Here is a 24,172-nt window from a genome sequence, read left to right as displayed (position 1 = left end):
GTTTCAGCAATGCCTGAGCAAAACAGCTATATGGCCTTGGAAAACTCCACAAGAATGTATTTTGGAATGGTAGCAATGTCTGAAAAAGCAGTGCAGCTGAGAACAGGCAAATAGTCTCCAGCTGTTTGATTCTTCTGCTGCTCATTAGTGTATGTCTCCTTGGCAGTATAAAAATTGTATCACTATACTGTCACCACTTTCTGATCCCGGGCAGAATAAATTACAAACCCCTCATTTCGGCTTGTGACTTGGATAAATCCATTCCATAGTACTTTCTGGGGAAAAAAAAAAAAAAAATTGTTATCTAGAGACACTCTTGTGTAATTGTTTTCAGATTACAAAATATAAAATGAGACTGTCAAGCATTTCTGTTCCAGTTATCCTCTCAGCTTCCTGTGGCAACATAACCATATTTTATATATACATATATATATAAAATACAACCAATAATATATATGAAAATATTCTTTCGTTTTGCTCCATTTTAAACTCATGAAATGAGCATTAAATTGGTATTTACTTTTAAACTCTAATTTACCCTCTCCCTTTCCTTTTGTTCTGCTTCAAAGGGATACCTGAGCATTTCACTAAGGGTGGCCTTTTTATTGCAATTCCCTGTTCACTTCTCTATACCATTCATTATTGTAGAAGTTTTATCAGATTATAGTTGTGTTATCATTGTAAAGAACTCCATTGTATTTAGCCTGTTTTGTATGGAAATTGTTCCACCTCTCTCATTATTACTGTCAACCTACTTCTAGCCTTTTCTATTTCTATTAGATCCTTTTTAGCCAAAAAATCCATGCAATAGTCAAGGTGTGGATACATCACAGTTATAAACAATGTTGTAATAAAGTTAATCAACTGCAGTACAAAAGGATGGCAGAGAAGTAGGCTTTTTCTACTTAAAAATGTATGACATATTTGAAACAGATGAGTGCTGTATGGTGAGGTTATAAATTATTTTTAACATTCAGAGAAGATGTGGCTCCAAGAGAAACAGACAAAACAAGTGAGCAGCAGTCATGTAGCCTTTGCTTGTTTATTTATGACTTCTGCCAAGCAAACTTAGTTGACAAAAACTTGAAATTATCCAAAGTTTCACCTAGAAATCAAGTGCATGTGGTTGAGTGCTCATGATTAGAACTTGTCACCATTTCCTGATTTTTATTTTTTATCATTTCTTTTTGTCAGAAAATACTGATTTCAAAACCAGGTCTTAAAGAAGAACTGTATCATCCCTTGGATGGAATTTCTGAACAAGACTGCAAGGAGACACAGAAAAGAAGAAACTTTCTTAGCTCAGTTACCAGGACTCTCATCAGAGTTTCAGAGTCAGATCCAACTTCCTATCTAATTAGATTCATGATTTGTATGGGTGACCTTGGGCAGAGGTTTGGCTATTTGCTGGAATATAAAGCCTGGAACTAGCACTGCTTCTTCTGGCTATATTTTACAGCACACACATCAAGAACATATTTACCTTTCAGGCTGATTGGTAGGTCTCAACAGATTTTGGGATTTTTTGCAGATTTTATCTATTCTAGCTGCCTTTGTATCTTGTTCCATATGACTGACGCTGGACGAGGAATCTGTAGTGTGCCAATGCCAGCTACAATGAGCAGAGACAGCAAGGTGAATTCAGGCTGTCAATAAAAGCAGTATGCATGTTGGTGTCAAGCTTCAAAATCACCTTGGTCATCTCTCTAGTTAGATAAACAAAGATGTAACAACTCAGGTCAGAGACAGCCATTTACCACTCAGAGGTTTGTACTCTAACAATCAGTAGCTATACTGTACTTTTGTTGATGTTTCAGCAACTCACATTTTCCTTTTGCTTGGTAAGCTTCACACTCCACTGAGGACAGTGGCGTTCACTGGAATAGCTTCTAGACATATGGACTTTAATTTCATATTTGTCTAAGTCTGATCCATCTATTGGTAAATTCCACAAATAATGAAGAAACCTATAATTAGGTAGATTTTCCTTTAAAAAACAAAAAGGCAAAAAGCACAAGGATAATCACATCCTCTTTTAAAAAGCCAGATTCTGTTTTTTTAATAGCTCTAGTCGGTCTGTGAAATGTATCATTTTCGTTTATGGAATGAAATGTCAATTTTCTGAAGATATGGCTGTCATGAATCCACCTGACTGGCAGTTTTTAACCCAATTTATGTCAGTTACCGTAGCAAGACTGAAAGCCTGTATTATATGCAATCAAGCAGAATACTATTTGTTTTAGAAAGACATCTTGAGCTGCACATTAGTAATGAAGATGGCAACAAACACAAGTCACTTACTGACACACTGGCAGTGCTGCTATTCCTTTGCTTAGCTGCACAAGTTTCCACCATTAAAAGTGGAAAACTGATCCAACTGTTTATGTCCCAATGGGGCACTTAGATGAAAGTAGTTGGTATTGCCAGAAATGCAGACAGTTATTTTATAATTATAAGGAAAAATCAAAAACAAAAAACCCCCAAAAAACAAGAGGGACAGGACATTTTTCAATGCATTTTGCTTCCCAGCATTGTTGGGTAAAGCAGTTTAAGCTTGCTTCTGCTTAGTACCCTACTTTTAAATAAAGGTGCCTGACATTAGAGTTTCTTCAAAGAAAAAGAAAAAAGAAAAAAAAAGGAAAAGGAAGAAAAATATCTACGCTTATGGTGTTTTGAGGCATTTCATCTCTCATTTGATCTACCACCTGTAGCTCTGACCTTTACTTGTTTTGATTACTCAAAGCCTGTGTTCTGGCAGTCATCCTCTGTCTGTTGACAAGCATTACCAGCTCCTCACTTAGTGCTGATCGGAAAGCCTTAGAAGTCAGGGAGTTTTTATAACTTCAGTAGGCTTTTGGATGAGGAGCATAACAGAGTAAAAGCACTAAACTCTCTGAAAGATTCAGGTGCCTAATTTGCATTCAGCAGCAGGCCACTCTATGCTGAATCACGCTTATTTCCAAATGACTAATACTATACTTTAGGGTCAGTAAGGAAAAAAATGTTTTGCAGGGTTAGGATAGATGACTATGAATATAAGGATGAAGCAAAGTAGCTAAAAAAGCCATCCTGAATTCATCTGGAGCCTACTCCAAGAAATTCTCAGCCACCAGCTGAGAATCACTTGGAAAATCTACAGTAGAGAGCAAATCTAGAGGAATAGGGATACTACTACTATTATTAATCACATTAGTGATGTGTCCTGCTATCGTAATGGCATATGGTTTACAAAACATAACACTATCACATCACATATAAAGCCGAAGTCTTCTGAAGCATCACTTCAAGAAAGAAAAGTGGACAGGGTTATAACAACGCCCATTTCTATTTAAATTCCAAGAAAAGTTATTATATTCCAAGTGTTATTTTGGTGCTTCAGTACACTAACATTTTCAGTGATAAAAGTTTTGGCTAAGGCAAACTTTAGACACAGACAAATGGAAATAGATTATCTATGAATTGCATCTCCTATTCATTGCATCTTTAGTTTTAAATTTAAACCATTAATTTGTACTCAAGAGGTTTCAAGGGGAAGCAACTATATTTCTATTTATAATAAACATATCCAAAATATATTCTAAGAATTGATGTGATCTATGTAATTCATAATGTGTACATATACATGCACACAATATATATATACATATATTTTTGTGTTTCAGATATGACATTTTAACGTATGATTTATAAAATATGAGGAAATCATGATTGCATTGTGGAAATATATTTTAACGGTCTGCATTTAAGCCTGAAACATATCTCTGCATAAGTGAGATATGCCTTTAGGGACAGTGGTAAACACACCATAGCTTTTCTGATAACAGACCTATTATATTTTTTGTCTCTTGAAATGTTTTATTCAAAAACCCCATCCATAATAGTTTCTTTACATAATGCTTAACAGCCTGTAAAAATAACTGTCATCTAATGATTTCATAAATAATGTTCTTTTAGAAGACTGGCATCATGTTCTAATCACGTTCTAATACCTCAGGCCATTACTGAAATACTTTGAAGACACGCTTATCTCTTAAACTAATTGTCCTTCATTTTTCACTAAACCTTCATTTTAAACTCCTCAAAATTTTGTTGAAGAAGGTGAACTGATCAAGCTGTTTAGTTCCAGGAATATTACTAAAATCATAAACCTTATTTGTTACATCTTATCTCACAAATATTTTCTGAATATTCAGATGAGTTTTTCTGGAAAAAAATATATTTCTGTACATATCAAGAATTAAAATCTTCATCTGAGATTCTACTGCTGAATTAGGCAATTGACAGAAAACACATTCTGCATTATTGCGTAGTGAAAAATGTTAAAATCCTCATCAGCTCTACTATTTAGTGTTAGACTTCAAGCTTTTTGTTTTACTGTAATTATGTTAGCTTAACTTCAAATGCTGTAAGAATAAAGGTATCGAAAACTAGGTCAGATACTCCATTCTTATCAATGTTATCATAAGCAGTCAATTAGTGCAAGTACTGAATCCTCTTTTACCTGCAGTTCTGGCCTTTTCAACTGATATCAAACCACTAAGGTAATTTTAGATGTAGATGTATTTTAACTAAGATATAGTCAATATACCCATTTGTCTGTCTAACTGTATTAATGTTAGATATGTTATACATTTATCTACCTGTTGAAGTCAGTAATTTTCCATATATTAGAAAAAACATACAATGTCCATTGCTGTTATTATTCTCATACTAGAGTCTTGACAAGAAGCAATGTGTTCTACTACATTACCTGATCTTACTTAGACAGAAGCAACACTGGAAGCTTAAATTGAACTATGTCTATCCACATTGGTGGTGTTCACCCCACAAATATCATGTGCATTGCAGAAAGTTTGTATTATAGAACCAGCATCAATCAGCTCTTTTTTGTTCAAGTATCATTAAGGCTCAAAAATCAATCTTTGTTCTATAATTCTTCTTAGCTTAAAGTGAGCCAAAATCCCATTTGTACTCTTCAAGGACTTAATTTCAAGTTTACTGGCTGTTTTCTGTCAACCTTGAACAGACTTCCACTATCTCTGTTCTGTGACACTAAGAAAGAAAATTACAAAAAAAGTAAGTCTTCTTTACAATATTTAAGCTGGAAAGAAATAAAATATCAAGTTTAACCAAGGTGCTGACTCTGTTCCTCTAGTTTTAAATTATTCTTGACTCTAATTTTGAATTTAACTTCTGTTACAACTCCAGCTTTGGAAAAGTTGGCATAGTTCTATGACTAAAGTATCTTAACGTAATTCAGACAAAAAACAGTATCTCATCACCAACATGGAGATATGATAGAGGCTTTTTTTGTAGAGAATTCAACACACTGTTAAACTTCTGGCTTGATTACTGGCATTTTTTTTAAATAGAAATATATTTTCTAGTTTAATCATACTTTTTGTCTTATTTATGTGGCTGGAATTTTTTTATAACTGTGGAACAACTTTCAGGTTGCATGGAAATTTCTGTTGCTGAAGTTAGCTGTTTTTAGAAAGACCTCTTTCTCTCATGTGCTACATTCTCCATTCCTGGAGATGTGTAGAAAGGCAGAGGTTGCAAGATGATGCTGAAGACTACATTTTCTGAACCATGCCTAAACTTCAAAAAGAGAAATGCATTTCTTATGAGATAAGGGTCATAATTTTAGCATTTTTTTAACTAAAAAGAAGTGCAGTTTGTACAAAATTTCTTACAGCCTAGATTTTTTAGCCCATTTTTCTGTGGAATTTTTCAGGTCAGGTCATAGAATAATGAAACAAGACCAACTTCCTCTTTCTGTGGCAAAGAATTTAAACAGATCTATGTGGGAAAAAAAAAAACAAACTATACAGATAAAAAGTTATGAATATTTTGATTCAATTCTCTGACACTCCCTGAAAGAGAAAAAAAGAACATAGCTATTCATAAGAGAAAATTGCTGGGAAAAATGCTCAGAAAAATCTACCTGGGAAAAGGAATGGAAAATTCCACAATAGAATTTTAGCTTACAGTTCCATTGCTATGTTTTTTAAGTTAGTGATTAGTTCCATTTCAGCCTATTCACAGTCATCATTTGGCTGAAATGATTCAGAAGGTACACTTGCTCCAGCCTTTCTACTGAGGGAATGGGTTTTAAATCCATCTGTAGGCATCATTGTTTGGAAAAAATAACATTGTATAGCACCAAGCCCATAGAGCTTAAGTATGTTTGCAATTTTACTCCTATTGATTTAAACTTAAACATTAAGAGTGTTTGCAGGACTGGCATTCCAGAGTTAGACCCACACTGGCATAGAAAAAAAAAAACCAAAACAAAACAACAAAGCCAACAAAGCCACTAAAATTTGAGACAATTTTTTTTTAAGAGTACTTTCAGGCCATTTATGTTGGTCTGTTGGTCTTATGTTACGTATACAAAATTTGGTACTTAAAAAGCAACAATCCTGTGAACCATGTGTTGGTAGTTATTAAGTTACCTGCTATTCAGCAATGGAAAGAGGTTGTATACTGCAGGATATCCCTAATACGGTCTTTGTTCTGGGCATCAAGGTATCAACTGTTTCACATTGGCTCCCAGGCTTTAGCTTTCTTATGGAGTTAGGAGTCTGCCAGTATTTTGCTGTGTAAAGAGGTGAAACTCTAAGAACTGCAGCCTTTGTGATTTAATAGTTCACTTTTAGAATACTTATGTATGATGTATTAATCTGAGATTCAATTTTCCTCTCTCACTTCACTTCTGTTAGTATCTCCTGATTACACATCCTACCTCATAGTCTACAGGGAATGCTGGATAAATAAATGCATCTTCTTCTATCTGCAGGAACTTCATTTTACATAAAATAATTAAATGTTTATTGGAAGAATAAAAAGAACATGCATAAGTATGACTTTTCCAACAGTGATGGCTTTGATTTGGGAGAAGTAGCACCCATCTCTGTGCTGACATACTTAAGATAAAGTGCCTCAATATTCTTTAGAGCAAGGATTTTAATATAAATCTCTCCTCTATCAGCTTACATACTTAGTCATAAAACTAATTGGTTTTGCTTATTTTCTTTCTCTGAATACTCAACATTTATATGATTATAAGCATGGTAAAGCATCATAAATTTAACTATGTTTGACTTAATTATTCTTATGGATAAAATAATAAAAAGTAAGGAAACTAAAACATGGCATTGGCTAAGTGGAGGCCCATGGTTTATTTTTCAGAAAAAGAGACAAAAGGCAAAACCTGAGCTTAACCGTGATTTTTTTGCAGATACATTTACACAGGCAGACCTTTAAGTAATGAAGCTCTAACTCTGAACTCAGGTTTTTAAAACTTGTAATATAGAGTAATATTCCACTGCACTTAACTTTCTCCATCTATCTTCACAATAAATTGCTGACACATTTTCTTAAATGCAGAACACAAATTATTTCTAAATAGGATCTTAGGGAAAATAAATAAACTTCCACATTACTGCAGAATATTTAGTCAAATGATATGGTACAGTCCTATTGCAAGCACCTTATTTCCTCTAAGTGCTGGGTCTGGGTTGGGGAAAGAAGGGAGAGAAGAAAGATGTCATTACACTTAATTGTCTGATGCTTGCTTCTCATGGTTCAGTTTGTTGTCCTTTACTTTTCTGACACCAGCACAGGTCTTGTGGAGACTGATTTCTTACACAATAATTATCCTTGAAGACTTGGTCGTGACACCAGGGAGGATTCATGATGTATGCCTATGGACTTCCTTGGCATGCCTCCAAGGGGGTACTCAGAGAGTAAGTTTACCACTCCATTGAGAAAAGCCACGATATGAGATAATGTATGTTAAAAGTTCTATAAGGAAGCACCCTTTCTTCTTCTATTCCCTTATCGGAAGTGAACTCTAAGTATAGTTTTAAGCACATTGCTATATATATTTAGTCCAACACTCTTGATGTGTAATTAGGTTTAGTTGCTGCACAGCACAGTTATCTTTGGGGAACAGGTGCCTTAAGAATTACAATCGTGCATTACTGGCAGCCAGAATAAGACTTGGTCATCAGTTGATTAAGTCCTGGAAGCTAAAAAGCTCACAAAGGCTGATGGATCAAAGTCAGAAATATATTTAAACTTAGAAAAAGTAAGAGAGATAAATGCGGTAATAATTAGGAAAGAGGACCTCCAAATGTACTGATGATCAGTTAGAAAGTTAGTTTTCCAACCATGTACAAGGGTTCTGCTTTCCAGTACGTGGCAATGCTTGAATGCCTGTTTCCTTTCACACACTGTGCTCATCATTCACAGACTGGCATACTTTTGCCATATGAATGTTTCCAAGGACATGATGGGTGTTCAGCTAAGCCCTTGATTTAATTAACATTTCCTTTGACTTATCTGGGTAATGGATCAAGGCCTTAGCTATCTGCATGCAATACAAAGAAAAATATCTTTCAGTCAAGTAGTATTTATATGACAAGATAGTAAAATGACAAGTTAATTCATACCTCTGTCATAAGATAATAAAAATTCATCACTCTAAATCTTAATCATTTTTGTAAAAATGTTTTTTGTTTACATTTGTTAACAAATGTTATTTGTTTTTAGAGTTCCTGATTCTCCTCTTCCTAAGTATCAAAAATTTTGATATATCATGGGCAGCCTTGACTATATTGCCTTTTTATAGGTCATTTTAGCCATTTCCTCCTGGCTGGATTTGATTCCAGCCACCATCAAACCAAGAAAATAATCTACTTTTGTTTGTATATCTACTTTTGTTTTTATATCCACTTTTGGGGCAATGAAAAAAAAAAGTCACCGGTACATTAATAACTAATAGGCAGTCTGTTTCACTGTTTCTTTCCTAACAATCTTCAAGGTAACTAATATCCCTTATTGTCAACAAATTTGTTTTATGTCATTCTGCTGGTTAGTCCCAAAGTCATATCTTCACAGTGGTGTTTGATAATACATAGAGGATTTCTACACACACACTTTTAATCTTTTTCTCTTTATAAACAAAACATTAGAGGAAGTACATAAATTACTGGTGTTATATTTGTCAAAGAATAAACCAGCATTTTTTACAGTACTGTCTCATCAGAAATTTTCATAAGATAGTATTAAAAAGATGTAGCATGTTATTTTCTGTAAGTATTTAGTATTTGTATTAAAAGTATTTTTCATAATGTTTATGAAGAAATATTTTCAGTTATGGATATAATTCAACAGTTTTATTTCCCCCTAAAAAATGTATTCTTTGCCTTAGGAAGTTCAGTGGACTAATCCAATCTCTCAGGTGATTTTATACACAAGATGGGATTGATTTTTAAAGTGTTTTATTTAGAAAGTTAGGCAATATTTTAAATTCTATCAAGTAATTATGTACATTACCCAGACTGCTTTTCAGATTTTGTTGAGAAATTATTTGATAAAATAAAAAAGAATCTTTACTATTATCTTTTCAGATTTTTCTGGTTTTGTTCATTGTTCCAAACCAACAGTTCTGTTTCCATACCTATTTTCTTTCACGTCCTTTGTATTTTATTGTAGTGGTGACAGGTCTGGATTAATATAGAACTGTTTGCTTCAAGCTATGCTTGTGTATAGCGTTTGTAGGTTTAGAAAAAGTCTTTGTTGAGAATTTTTATATGTTTGGAACACTTTGTAGGGATGAAATGTGTTTTGCTTCTTTTGGTCTGAATTCAGTTTCTGTGGTACCTTTTGTTTCCGTAATGAGTATAGTGGGCCGCATTGTTGACAAAGCTGTGTTTAAGCGTATTTGTGCACTCACAAAAAAGTCTAAAGTACAGTAAACATCATGTTTCTTCAGAAAGCATAATCTTCTTATTATTTATCCTCAACAGTAATTACCTATGTTTTTCAAAGTTTTCTTTTAATGCTAAATTGAAAAGCAAAAATTAATTGAACAATTTCTGAGTTTGTCAATTTCCAGTCACCAGTTTATGGTTGATTCATTTCCTAATGTTGTTTTCCCCCTGGGGAATCCCTTGGCATTTCCAGTTCACTTGAGATACCTAAGAATAAGATTTCCCATATTCTACCATTCATACAGTCACCAAATTCTTTGTGGCTAGATAAAGTTATACTGCTTATTGTCTTCAATATGCTGAATTCAGTGAATTTCATCAAGGAAGAAAATATAATATTTGTTCGATACTTATTTCACCATTGAAATTTCCTGTAACCTGTTTAAAGTGAAGGGTGAGTAGAGAAATCAGAGCTTTTGATTTTTTAATGCACCTTAAATACATGTAAAGTACTGGAGTATTCAGAAGTGACCTGGAAAGACAGCCAGCGAGGGAAACCATTGGTGACTATAGCAGCAGGGTGAATTCATTTCTTGCAAGCTATGTGTTTGAAGTAGACAAATGTTTTTCTCTAAACAGTATAAAATTGCTTGTTAACATGGTACTTGTGATCCACTTTAACCCTCATGCTTTCATTCGCAAAAGTGCTTTGGCTGTTGGAGAATAATTCCTGCCTAATACTGGTATTGTTGAATTTAAGCCTTTATTTCTTCAGTGTCACTTGTCAGGAGCCTTGTTCTTTAGAGAACCTAGAAATTTACCTAGAAAATGTCAGTATTTTTCCAGCTAGTTTTAAGCCAATTTTCATCCAGTTCACTGAAGAGCTACACAGACAGTTGCTTTTGGCAAAAGAAGGAAGGGACAAGAAGGAGCAGTAAAGATATGGAGAGAACCAGCTTAATTAGTATTGTTGCCTAGCCTCAGTCCAGAAGGATCTGAAAGCCAACAGATGGTGAAAAAAGCAAGCAAAAGCATGGCTTAAGTGTGGACGAAAGGCAGAGCTTTCAGAATTGGACATTGCTGGACAAACAAGTTTCAGGATTTTTGAGCATGAAAACTGCCTTTTTACTTTTGTTTCTACTCTATTCACAAATTTCTCTATACTTTTCTTTCTGGAGCAAAGAAGGATTTCACTGAAGAATACAGCTGATTCATATAAACAATATTTCTCCTCTAAGGTGAATAAACCTATAATGCTCCAAATATCAGGCTACTTCAGCATCCACAATACTATTTTTTCTTTTATTTTCTTATGTACTGAAGTTCTTACTAGATGATGCAGAACCTTTTCATTTGTCTGTTGTTTTTTTGTTTTCTTTTTTCTGTTTTTGGTTTGAGACTTTTTCTCTCTTTTTCACAGGCTACAGAAAATTGACCAAGGAGAATCAGAGCCAGGGTCTGGAACCAAATGCAGGATCCAGACCCACTGCCTCACAGCCAGTGCTCTACTCGCAGAAGGATCTAATCTTTGAAATTAATACTTTCTGCTGAAGTGCAGCAAAAGCATTGATAAAGCAAATGTAGCTAATCATTTAGAAAGTTTGTTTTGAATTCAGTATTATCCAGGTATAGTATCCAAACCTTTGGTCATACTTTCTGTTAATAAAGAAACGGATTTTTACTTTTTTTTTTAATTTGCTTTCAGGCAGGCATTGTTGCTGGACCTCTATTGTATGCTAATAAAATACTTTTGTTCTCAGTAAATAGAAAACCTAAGTCACACCTAGGGAAGGAATATTTGCCTGCTGATAGCAGTAAGAAACAGCAGGGACTTTGGTTTTGGCACATCCCTAACAATAAGATTTCTGCTGTCAGCTGAGTTCCTAGTTGACAGGTGCCTCTGTAACAAGAACAAACAAAACATCTCTCACAAAAGATATTGTCAGAGTCAGCATGTACCTAAAAGGACAAGAACTACCAACAGGCCAGAGTTGTCAGAGGCTAAATTCCACCTTAACATAGCACAAGGAAACTTGCACTGACTTTTCTTATGCTGTGCTACTCCTGAAAATAAAATAGGGGGGGGGGGGGGGGGGGGGGGAGAGGAGATTTTTTTTTTTAGTGTTATCAGTCTATTCTAATTGTTTCTTCTCTAGGGGAATTAAAAATCACTTTTAGATCTCCCAGTTTTGGGATTTGAAACAAAACAGTATCCAAATCAAATTTTTGGTAACTAATAGCAGTCACTGCAGCAAAAAATAGAAAAGATGATAGCACTGCAAAATATACTTGAACAATACGTTTTACAAGTTATTTACACCACAATACTGTTGGAAAGGCCAGGTTTTGAAGATGTACAGGCTTCCCAATTTGGTTTGAGCAACTGAAGCATGTTATTAAATCCTTTTGTATTTTCTACCTAGACACTTGATGATGTTTTTTGGTTTTGTTCCATAGACAATATGCAGTATGGGAAAATCAATTTATTCTTGGCAAAACTTTAAACATCTGGAAAAATATTCTTCTTGCTTTTCATCAAAATGCTTCTGATTACAAACCTTTACACTACAATTATGTGGAAAATTTCCAACAATGGAAGTAATTACAATTGCTTTAAACAAAACAAAAACAAATGTTTACAAACCATATAAAACTATGCAAAACAGCAACTTGTATGCGTGTCCTCCTGAAGAAACAGAACATGTTTTTGGAAAGTAGTCTTTTATTTAAAAAAAAAAAAAGGTCCAGTGCTATACAACTAGCACGTGGCTTACAACAGAGAGTTGCACTATTGGTTTTTTTTTAACCAGTCTTGTCTTCCATCACCATATTTGCCAAAGAATAGTGTATTTAGGATGATTTTCCATTCTGCTTCCCTAATTTGGGAAGTGATATGGCTCAAAGGGCTTCTTCTCTTCCCATAGTAATTTTGTAATAGCTATGATTTGTGTCCTCTCAGACAGCAAGGTGATAGTGTGCTGGCACATAGAGGCAGTGCCCCTTACCAACAGTGTGAGTAGTCGTGTGAGACACCATAGCTCTAAGATTCTGGAGCTGCAAGAGTCAACTTGAAGGATTGTGTAAGTCTTGTGTAGAAAGTGTCAGTGAACTTACCCCACACTGTATCTTGCTACTCAAAGGTTTACACATAGCTTTGTTTAGCATTGTCACAACCTAAAATTTTCTGGATTAACTACCTGAGAACTGGTAATGGATGTATGTTTTAATTAAATTTCCCATGAACTATGGTGAAGTCATAAGGCACTGAATTTGTAAAAATGACTAGCTGTAGGCTCAGCATCTAATAAAACTTAATTTTTTTGGTATTTCAGAGACTGAAATATTCAGTCTCTTCCTAGTCAACTATAATTCTTATGAAGTTTTGAGAAAAAGAAATAAAAATGTTCCACTTAATCAAAGGTGACAGAAAACTTATATTCACCTAATGACTGAAATGAACACATTTATTTTTTCCTGAATCATTATATAAGATTTAATTTCTTTATAGGTTTCCTACACACACATTGCTGCAATAAATTCACCAAATAAGTTGTTGCATTTGTGCATGAGAACTGTAGTCTTTAAACGCGTGTTTCCAAGAATACCATGGCTGGTGAAAACACAAAAAAATTATCAAATTTGTGGACAACAAACCTTTCTGAGATGTCTGGGAGTACCACACAAGGAAACTGAGCACCCTCATGAAATTGGAACTAGTTCCAACTTACCTGTAAATTTCCTTGAACCATGATCTGTCATGAAATGTGATGATATATGATGAGTTGTGTATATTTCCCAACCTCAGACCCTTACAATACCAAAGAATTTTGTTAATCTGGAAAGAAAGATCTATCAGTAGCAACTCAGATGAAAACTTTTTTTTTTTCCTTCTAGCTACAAATGATAGATCAAAGAGGTTTCAGAAGAAACAGTGAAAGGAAGCAACAGCATATGTTAATTTTTTCAGAGCTGAAAGAAATACCATTTTAAATACCTGAATAATGTATGTAATAATAATATTACATTATTATTAGAATACATATATTATTATATATAATAAGCATTTACTTAATTTACCACTCTAAATATATAAACCTCAGAAAGTAATGAAACAGAGAGACCAGCAATCTGTTTCTTTAAAATCAGTTCTCTTTGCTTTAATTCTCCAGAAGAGTGATGGGGTGTGAGACATGACTGGTCATATGTTGCCCTTGACCAAGAATAAAATGCCAGGGATGTCAATAGGAGCTGGCTGCACGGGCTGAGAACCATTTATAGCCCTAGGACATCAGTATTTATGAAGTCTCTCAAGTGAGACAAATGGAAAAATAAACCCCTCTATTCTGAAAATTGCTTTTCTTTTTTACATGAGCAGAAAGTCTGTTTCTAATCTCTAAAAAAAAGCCTCCTTCCTGAACGGAAACAGGTTAACCCTGAATTCTGAAGATTATCAGCATGCAGATTCATCACAATTTCATTAGAAGTAACATGCTGAAATTACAGTCACGCAGAAATGAGGAAAAGGAAATAAATTGTTTAATAATTTAATAAAGCATTAAAAAAAAGAACATACCAGTTCACACTTAACTAAAAAGGTCTCCAATATTGAGAAAAAGTCTATCATTCTAGAAATAGAAAGCAACTTACTGATTATTTGATGCTATTAAAAAGGTTTGTTTTATGAACTCAGCATCAAATTCAGTTTCACACTAAAGAAAATATAAAGCTTTGATTTATTGGATTAGATCAGAACTTATCTGAGTAGTTTCAAGGACACTATTAACCTTTCCTTCCCAGTTATATTGTTGTATTCACTGCCATGGAATAGAAGATCATTTCAGGTTCCTTTAGAAGATCTAAAACCATTTTTCATTGTGATTCCCTTCACTTTGTTTTTGTAGAGGATTTTTAGATCTTTATTTTCTTCTTCTAACATTTTTGACTCTGCGCTAAAACTAGCAAACAAGAACAATACAGGTTTAGTCAATGAGTAGGTTTAGTCAAACCTACTAATGATTCTTCTTACAGATGTCCTTCTTAGTCTCTGGCTCTCTTATTGTACACGGAGGGGAATAAGTTTGCTGGATAATATTGCATTATGGTGCATTGAAGTGATGTTTTCACACAGTTAAAATAATAGAGATGCCAGCTTACCTCGTGACTTCTCAGCCTGACAGAATTTTACGGCAGGGAGGATCTCTATATGCATGATGTCTAAAAAACCTCTTTTATTTCCCTTGTTATTAATTTGATGCTTACAAAATCATGTAAAATGGAGAGGTTACATAGTGGCACCACTGTTCTCTTCAGAATCACACAAAGAAAAGCAGGTCCTGTCTTATGCACATTTCTCTACCACAGAGCAAGAGGACAATTCACATATCATTTTTATTTACTTGACCCCAGATTTTTCTGTGCCCTCACAGGTTCTTCCTCTCTAAGAAAAACTTCATGCACTGAGAAAGCACAGCAATCCAGAAACTCCTAAATTTAAATCCTCCAGCTTCTGAAGCTTGATTTAATCCTCCACAGTCAACAGAAATACACTCAACCAATTCAATTTGTTGCAGATCTGGCCAGCAACCTAACTTAGGCTAGGTCACTTTATAAGTGGTTTAAGGAACATGTTTTTAGGGCAAGGATAATTTCTAAGTAATATAACCTCTAGCTTTGTCATTAGAATAATTTTGTAGCTCACAGATTCTGGTTTGTTTGTTTGGTTTTTTGAGGATTTATCTTTAAATAAGAAAAGATTATTCAATGATTTGCATTTTGAAAAACATTAAAGGAACCCTTGATATTCTTAGGTTTTGTACGCAATTTGGTATTCTATTTTATTTTAATAATTATCTTTTTTTCCACTCTTCTGCACAATATCCCTTTCACAGTAATCTTCTGAAAAGAAAAATGTTTTACCTCACACGTCAAAGTCTACCTCACAAAAGCCACAGGTACAGCTATTTATCTTTGGATTTTTCTGTGAGAAACTTAGTAGTTTACCCAGTTCACTCTGGTTTTCCTGTACTCATATACCATTGTGGTAACTGGGATAAAAAGTTGTTATGTCATTGGGCATACTGTGTATTCCCAAAGAGCAGGTGTTATGAATTGTTTTTTCATCTTTTTTGTTTCTTTTTTTTTCCTCATAAGGAATTCATGGCCAGCTGAAGGGCAGGGCAACTGTTATTACATTAGCAGAATGGGTTGTTCCTTTTAATTCTGCAAAACTCTCTGTATCACAATAGGAACTAGTTGCCCCTCACCAGGTGCATCGACTCAGAAAATGTTTGTGTATTTAACAACGTAAATCCTCCGGTATAGATCTTGACAGTACCTTTTTCCTTAGTGCTGAGGTTTTCATCTGTATTCTGCAGGCTGACATAACCCCATCTGCTCAGAACCATGTGCTTTTACCATTATCATTGGCCATATGGCCATTTGGATTAGGTACTGAACTCCAACCAGGTAGTGATGGAACGTGCTGGCTGATGGAGACAGAGACGAGAGAGCACACCACTAAATAATCTGTGAATACTTACATATACAGGGAGGTATAAAAGCATGACTGTAGGTAAGTCTGCAACACTAACAGAAGTGTCATGGAAACTATAAACCATCATGACCTTCAAGTGCTTCTCTGTAACAGATGTGTTAGTCAGACAAACTCTACTTATGCAGTCAAACACAGCAATATAGTTGTGAAGAGATATCATCATGAAAATTCATACAAGTGCACATAGGAAAAATAAAAATTAATACATTTAAAAGAGTCTCTTTCAAAGCAAGAGGCTCAACCAAATGTTTTAGTGCTTCTTGCTCACTATGGGAACCAAGAAAAAATAGATACAGAATTGTCTGTTCCATGATGTGATACACAAACATGAGGTAAAAACAAACTAAGCGCAAAATCCCACTAAATTGACAGTGTATGCAGACATGACTGCAAAAACAAGGGGATTTCAGTCTCCATTGAATGTCCCTAAACATGACACTAACCAATATTTCCAAACATTTCCAGCTACATGACTGTTGTTAGCATCCTAGCACTGCCAGAGGTGTTCTAAAAAAAGAGTTCAATGGATGACAAAGCTCTTTGTTTCTGCTAAACATGAGACAAAGTCAAAATATTATTTGGCATTATCATAGTCATCAATGAGTATAAACTGGGGTGTGTGGCAACACAACTAACTTGAATGTTCTTGTTCACTGTAGTTACAAATTGAAAATAGTTACAAATCAATTAAAAAAGATAGGCAGAACTAGTAATACACAGGTTAAGGAACAAAAAGATACATTTCTAATTCCAGTTCTATCACACATATGCACCTCAAAGAAGTTGTGTAGAATTAGATCTATGGATGTTACTTTCAGGTACCTCAATACATTATTAATCCAACCAAAATCTCAAAGTTAATGAAATTCCTTTTTTTACATGTTTATATGTAAACAGAAGCAAGCTTGATCATGTTGCAGGACTTTATTCATAAATATGCAAAAGTATCATGGAGACTGGTGAACAGAAACTTGTTAGGGTTGTGGTGTTAGAACAATTTCATGTTTAAAAATCATTCAGCTTATTTCTTATTTTGTAATTAACTTATATGTCTTGTTAGCTCAAGCAAATTTGGAACAGTTGATTGTTCTGAGGTAGATAGCTGAAGTTACACTGCTAGACTATAGAAGACCACTTCTTTGCTCTTATGTGTGACCTTTTTTCATACAAGGCATACATATTTGCCAAGTTCCTGATAGTATTCAAAATACTATTAATTTTTAATGAATGCTAAAATTTCATTTGAATTTCTGTAGTGGAAAATATAACCTAAAGCAACATTAACAAATCTTTCCAAACATCAACATGAGTATTTTTTTCACCTCTGATTTGTACATTATTTGAGAAAATGCTTTTATATGTAGTTAACTTACTTGGTTCAAGCAGTTAATTAGTGGATAAATTTAAATATATTTCAGGCACAACCTGGTAGTGACATTTCAAAATTCTGCCACTTTAGGCTCATTTTCTTTTCAGAGAGTAACCTTAGTCTCCTGGGTAACTCAATCAAGCCATATTTTTCTCAACTTTGCTTAACCCTTGACTGCAAATGCATTAGCACCTTGTTTTGGAAGTCTTGACAGAGATTGCTGGAGGTTAAGGCCATAAATTCCTCTAAGACAGTTATGTCTAATACAACACTTTATGTACCAAAACCTTTAAAACATGCTTCATAAAATACAGTTTATATAAAAAAATACTGTTAAATTGTTAAGAAATTGTCTTTGCAAAGATTCATTTTATTACATTTTCTATAGGTTTTATGTGCTGATGCATACAATTTTCTTTCAGTATATTACACAACAGGAAAATTATTCATCAGAAATGTGATACTGTTTTCATTATTCTTACTATGAACTTTGTGAAATAGAAATTACATTTTTATTTTGTATTTTACAAGATTATTTGGAATAGAAACTAATAGCAAATTTTCTTGTAAATAATCTGTCCCTATACGATAAAAAACACATATTAATAACTATTTACAGTGCTACATCAAATATGCTACAGGCAGTAACTTAGTTGTAACTATCTTAGTAATAAATACTATCTTAGTGATATGCATTTTCTATTGTACAGGGAGAGATTATTTACAAGGAAAGTTACCACCAGTAACATGTATGGGACTCATGCCCAGCAGAAAATTCTATTGTTGGAAAGGAAATAGAAAATTAGGAAAATGAATCTTCTTTATCTCAACCTGTATCTTTGTTCTTTAGCATAAATTAATCTGCTTTAAAATGTCTTATCTGTGTTTTAGACACAACCTAATCTCAATATTTGTGAAAGTTTCTGTAGAACACAATAAAGACACTAAATTAATTCCTGCAGACTAATACATTCAATAGAATAATTCACAGAACAAACATTTTCAAATTAATTAAAAAAATAGACAGTAATATAAAACTTAGCTTTTAAAGTTATTTTTTAAATAAATGGTGAAGCATCATTGCTCTGATTTTATATTAAAATCACTCTACAATACATTTGAAATTGTACAGCAAGGATATCCTTGATACTTTCTACATAAAGGGAATCAATTCACAAGTATTTATGTATAAACATTGATTATCAGAATATCTACATGTCAGTTATGGAAGCTGCAAATTAGTCTCAGATACTAAAAAGAAAAAGTGCTTTTCTAGATATTCATTATATTGTATGCAGTCCATCTTCAACTGCCTAAGACAAATTCAGAAAACAATCCAAGAGGAGGGGTGCGAACAGAGTTGTCATACTACTTATGCTATTCAAGATAGGGATTTGAGTTAAATACTTTGATCTAAATTCTACTGTGAGTTTTAAGTCATTTCCGTGACTTCAACATTGATAACATGATAAACAAAAAAGCTCCTTTAGAAATCTTGAATACATTGAAAAAAGAATTTGTGTACTTGTTGTGGTTTAACCTCAGTTGGCAACCAACACCACACAGCCGCTCACTCACTGCCTTACCCCCCAGTGGGATGTGGGAGAGAATTGGAAGAGTAAAAGTGAGAAAACTCGTGGGTTGAGATAAAACAGTTTAATAACTGAAATAGAATATAATAATAATAATAATAATAATAATATACAAAGCAAGTGATGCACAATGTAATTGCTCACCACGCGCCAACTGAGTCACCAGCGGTGTTCCTCAGGGTTAAATCCTAGGGCCAGTCCTGTTCAATATATTTATCAACAATCTGGATGCAGGAGTTGAATGCACCATTAGCAAGCTTGCTGATGTTACCAAACTGGGAGGTGCTGTTGACTATCTTGAGGGACAAGAGGCCTTGCAGAAGGATCTAGATAGACTGGAGCATTGGGCCATGATTAATGGGATGAAATTTAACAAGTCCAAATGCTGGATCCTGCACCTAGGACAGAATAACACCGGGCACAAGTCTAAATTGGGACAGGAGTGGCTGGAGACCAGCCCTGCAGAAAGGGACCTGGGGGTGCTGGTCAACAGCAGGCTCAATAGGAGTCAGCAGTGTGCCCTGGCAGCCAGGAGGGCAAACCACATCCTGGGGTGCATCAAACACAGCATAACCAGCCAGTCAAAAGAGGTGAGTATCTCAGCCTCACCTTGAGTACTGTGGGCAGTTCTGGGCCCCACAATTTAAGAAGGATGTGAAGGCCCCTGAATGCATCCGGAGGAGGGCAACAAAGCTGGTGAAAGGGCTGGAAGTCATGTCTTATGAGGAGTGGATGAGGACTCTGAGTTTGTCTAGTTTGGAGAAAAGGAGACTGAGGAGGGGAAGTGGAGAGGGAGGTGCTGATCTCTCCTCTCTGGTATCCAGCAACAGGACGCGTGGGAATGATTCAAAGCTGCACCCGGGGAGGTTCAGACTGGACATTAGGAAACATTTTTTTACTGAGAGGGTGGTCAAACACTGGAACAGGTTTCCTAGAGAGGTGGTTGATGCCCCATGCCTGCCAGTGCCTTAAAAAGAGGCATTTGGACAATGCCCTTCATAATGGGCTTTAGCTTTTGATCAGTGTGGAAGTAGTCAGGCAGTTGAACTAGATGTTCATTGTAGGCCCCTTCCAGCTGAACTATTCTATTCTATTCTACACATATTCATTTTTATCAGATTGCCATCTTGTAAGCAGTGAAATACTGCAAATGGCATCTGAGTATTACTGTGATTTTATAAAACAAATAAACAGCTGTCACTGAGAATTAAAACAAGAAATAAATATACACAAACAGGAAACAGAGGTATTTAGGCCAAGTCTGAAGCCATGAAAGATATTTAAAAATCAACAAGCAAACACATAATTTTTGCAACACAAGAAGCATGCTGGTTAACACAGTATAGCTTAACTTTACCTATTCTAGCTGGTTGTGAGTTCTATTTTATATCTTACTTCCAAAATTACTGACAATTTTTTTTCTTTCTTCTCTATACAATCTATTTTTATTCCTATTCAGTTCATGTTCCCCTCCTAGCTAATATGTCACCAATTGCTTTCTGCTGTCAGTCTATGATCACTCTGATTTACAACTCTACCTCCTTCATCTTCTTTTCCAAATTTTCTCTATCTCTACCTCTATCTCTATCTCTGAAATTCAATTTCTCGAGAAAAGGTTTAATCTTCTACTGTTCCTTGCTTTTTCTTTCCTTTTTACTTCTCACCACCACCATTAATCCATTCTCTGTCTTGGGTGCCTTCTCCACAACTCTAAAATGAGTAAACATGTTTCTTTCAAATCCTTGGTACTTTTTGTAGGTAGCATAGTTTTAAAACCAATTATTCTTGTTCAAATACCTCACGTAATAGTGTTTTGTCATCCCAAAAGACTTTCAGTCTATTGGGAAGAATGTGGGGTTACGCTACTTGAAATAGACGAAGCCAGAGTTGGGAAGACAGTATCAGATTCACCAGTTATAACCACAGGCCCATTTTTTCCAGTTGTTCTGTGTCTAGCCAGGGACTTGTCTCGTAAGACCCTGACCATTAAAAAACCAAAACAAAACCAAAACCCCAAAGAACACAAAAAAAACCCCAAAACAAAAAACAACAACAAACAGTCTCATATTGAACATACAGACGCCCACAGCCATCTGTGGACACCACTCAGAAACATATTCAAAATAGTTGATCTTTCCCTCTGAATGAAGCACAAAGATAATGGAAGGAATGTTTGCCAGACAGGAAAGAGTACTTCATTCTCCCTTCCCTGGGGTCTGCTGGTTAGTATGTGGGTTTTTTTTCATTCACAGTTCCTATAAAATTCCTAAATGTTGATCTTCAAAGACAACCTCCTCAAAACACGTGAATGATCCATCCAGATGATCAAGGAATTAAACAGGTGTGGTGGGAGGCCAGGCTACTCCTGTCTGAATGCAAGAAGGGGAGCCTATGGGAAACATACAGCAGGTAGAAGTGGGGATAGGCTGGCCAGGAAGAGTAGAGAACTGGGCAGCTGGGGATTGAATTCAGAAACTCAAAGTTCAGCTGAAGGAGAAACTAGTGAAGGATGTCAATGGCAATAAGAAAGGTTTCCACAGATACGCTGGCAGCAAGTGTTGAACCAGATGAGTTCAAGTATGCTGAGAGAGCTGGACAGTATCATTATAAGACCGCTCTGTATTATGTTTGAATAGCCTTCTGGGAAGGTCCCCAATGACTAGAGAAAGGCAAATACTATGCACGTCTTCAAAAAAGACAAGAGTAAAGATCCAGGAAATCACATGCTGGTCAGCATCACTTCAGTCCCTTGGAATATTATGGAGGAAACCCTCCTGTAAGCTTCTAAGCCATGAAAGACATGAACATGAGTGAGAATAGACAGCACAGATTTACAAAGGGAAAGTCAGGCATGGTCAACCTGATTGCCTTCTATGATGAAATAACTGGCTTTGTGGACAAGAAGCCATCAGTGAATATTATTTACCTTAACTTTAATACAGCTTTTAACATGGTCTCCCTTAGCACCCTGTAACCAAACTTAGGCAGTGAGATCTCTGTGTCTGGACTACAAGATGGATGAATAATGGGATGAACAATGGGCTGAAAAGGTTATGATGAACAGTTCAAAGTCCTGACAGATGGTTATGAATGGCATTCCTTTCAGACCAATACAGAGACCAATATTTCAAAACCGTCATCATCAACATGGCAGAATATACCCATCCAGTTTACAGATGACAATTAAAAAAAAAAAAATCCCGTGTGATTAAGCACACTTAACTTAAAGAATTGTTCAGAGGAGCTGTAAAACCTTCATCCTTGGAGACATTAAATACCCAACCAGACAAGCAACCTGATCTAACCTTAAAGTTAACCCGTTTTAAACAGGAGATTTGACAAGATGGCCTCAAAAGGTTCATCCCAGCCTAAACGATTCTGTGATTCTATTCTGATTCTATGTGGCAAGAAAACAAAATTACCAAATCCCAATTGAAATGGTTCAAAATCACCAAACTGTAATTTTGACAGATAAACATATGAATCGCTTAAGAGAAGAAGCTGAAAGAAATTAGCTTGTTTAATCTGGAGAAGAGAAGGCCTATGGGGAAGCTGATAGAAACCAAAGAAGAAGTTATTGAGAAAACAGAGCCAGGCACTTTATGGAGGCACAGAAAAGAAGACTGAGAGACCAATTGAAACAGAAGAGGTTCCAGAAGACATAACTCATTGCTTTTTTGCCATGAGGAATGTCAAGCAGTAAAACAGGTTGCCCAGAGGTGTTATGTATTCTCCATGTTTGGAGGTTTTCAAGCCTCGAATGAGCAAAGCCCTGAGTAACCAGGTCTGACCTCTTAGTTGATCCTGTGATGACCAGGGGTTGGACCAGAGATGTCCTGAGGTCCTTTCCCATCTGAATTATCCTATGAGCTGGGTAGTCTGTGTGATGACTCCATGTGTACATGGTTGCTTCTATTCTTGTGGTTCAAAATAATTCATCAGTACTGCTAATACATCCGCTATCCTTCAGTATTACCAATAATTTAGCTGTATTGTTGTCAGCAGCAAATGTAACAATTATACTAGCATTATACCATGCAGAATTCCATGATCATTACTTCATGTAACGAGTGTGATACAGACACAACATATTGCTATAAATGGTCAGGATCACATATATTAACTTGAAACTGTTAATATGGATTATATATTATGTAAATGTCACCCAGTAATGAGATTTAATTCATTGTAAATTAGAGAGTACACCAGAGAGAGAGAGAGATATGGAGAGGGAGAATGAGAGAGAGAGATAGAGAGAGAATGAGAGAGATAGGGGAAGAAAGAGAAAGAAAGAAAGGAAGAGAGAAAGAAAAGGAAGGAAGGAAGGAAGGAAGGAAGGAGGGAAGGAAGGAAGGAAGGAGGGAAGGAAGGAAGGAGGGAAGGAAGGAAGGAGGGAAGGAAGGAAGGAGGGAAGGAAGGAAGGAGGGAAGGAAGGAAGGAAGGAGGGAAGGAAGGAAGGAGGGAAGGAAGGAAGGAGGGAAGGAAGGAAGGAGGGAAGGAAGGAAGGAAGGAAGGAAAGAAGGAAGGAAGGAAGGAAGGAAAAGAAAGGAAACTGGGCTGAAGTGACACAATGTTACTGATTTAAAAACAACACAATATTCTTAGCTATCACAACTGATACAAGCTTTCAAGAATTTCAAATTGTATTTATGTTCTATGGTTACAATGTTGTAAACAAAGATTATGTTATTTGAAGCAGCTTTGCAAAATTGTTATTGAAATACAAAGTTATCAACCAATCAGGATCGCTAAGAATGAGTGAATCAAGATACTCTGATATTCATTTACTTTAGGGACATTTCACTTCAGCACCATATCATGCAGCTTCTCTTAGCAGCTGTCACCTGTACTTTATTGCCATGGGGTTCATCACAGTTAGGTACTGTGTTTGAGTGGTTAAACATTGGAACAGGCTGGCCAGGGGAGAGGTTGAGGC

Source organism: Pygoscelis adeliae, unplaced genomic scaffold (genome assembly GCF_000699105.1).
Source record: "Pygoscelis adeliae isolate BGI_AS28 unplaced genomic scaffold, ASM69910v1 Scaffold45, whole genome shotgun sequence".
Lineage (NCBI taxonomy): Eukaryota > Metazoa > Chordata > Aves > Sphenisciformes > Spheniscidae > Pygoscelis > Pygoscelis adeliae.
The sequence above is the reverse complement of the archived record's forward strand: the minus strand, read 5'-3'. Positions refer to the sequence as shown.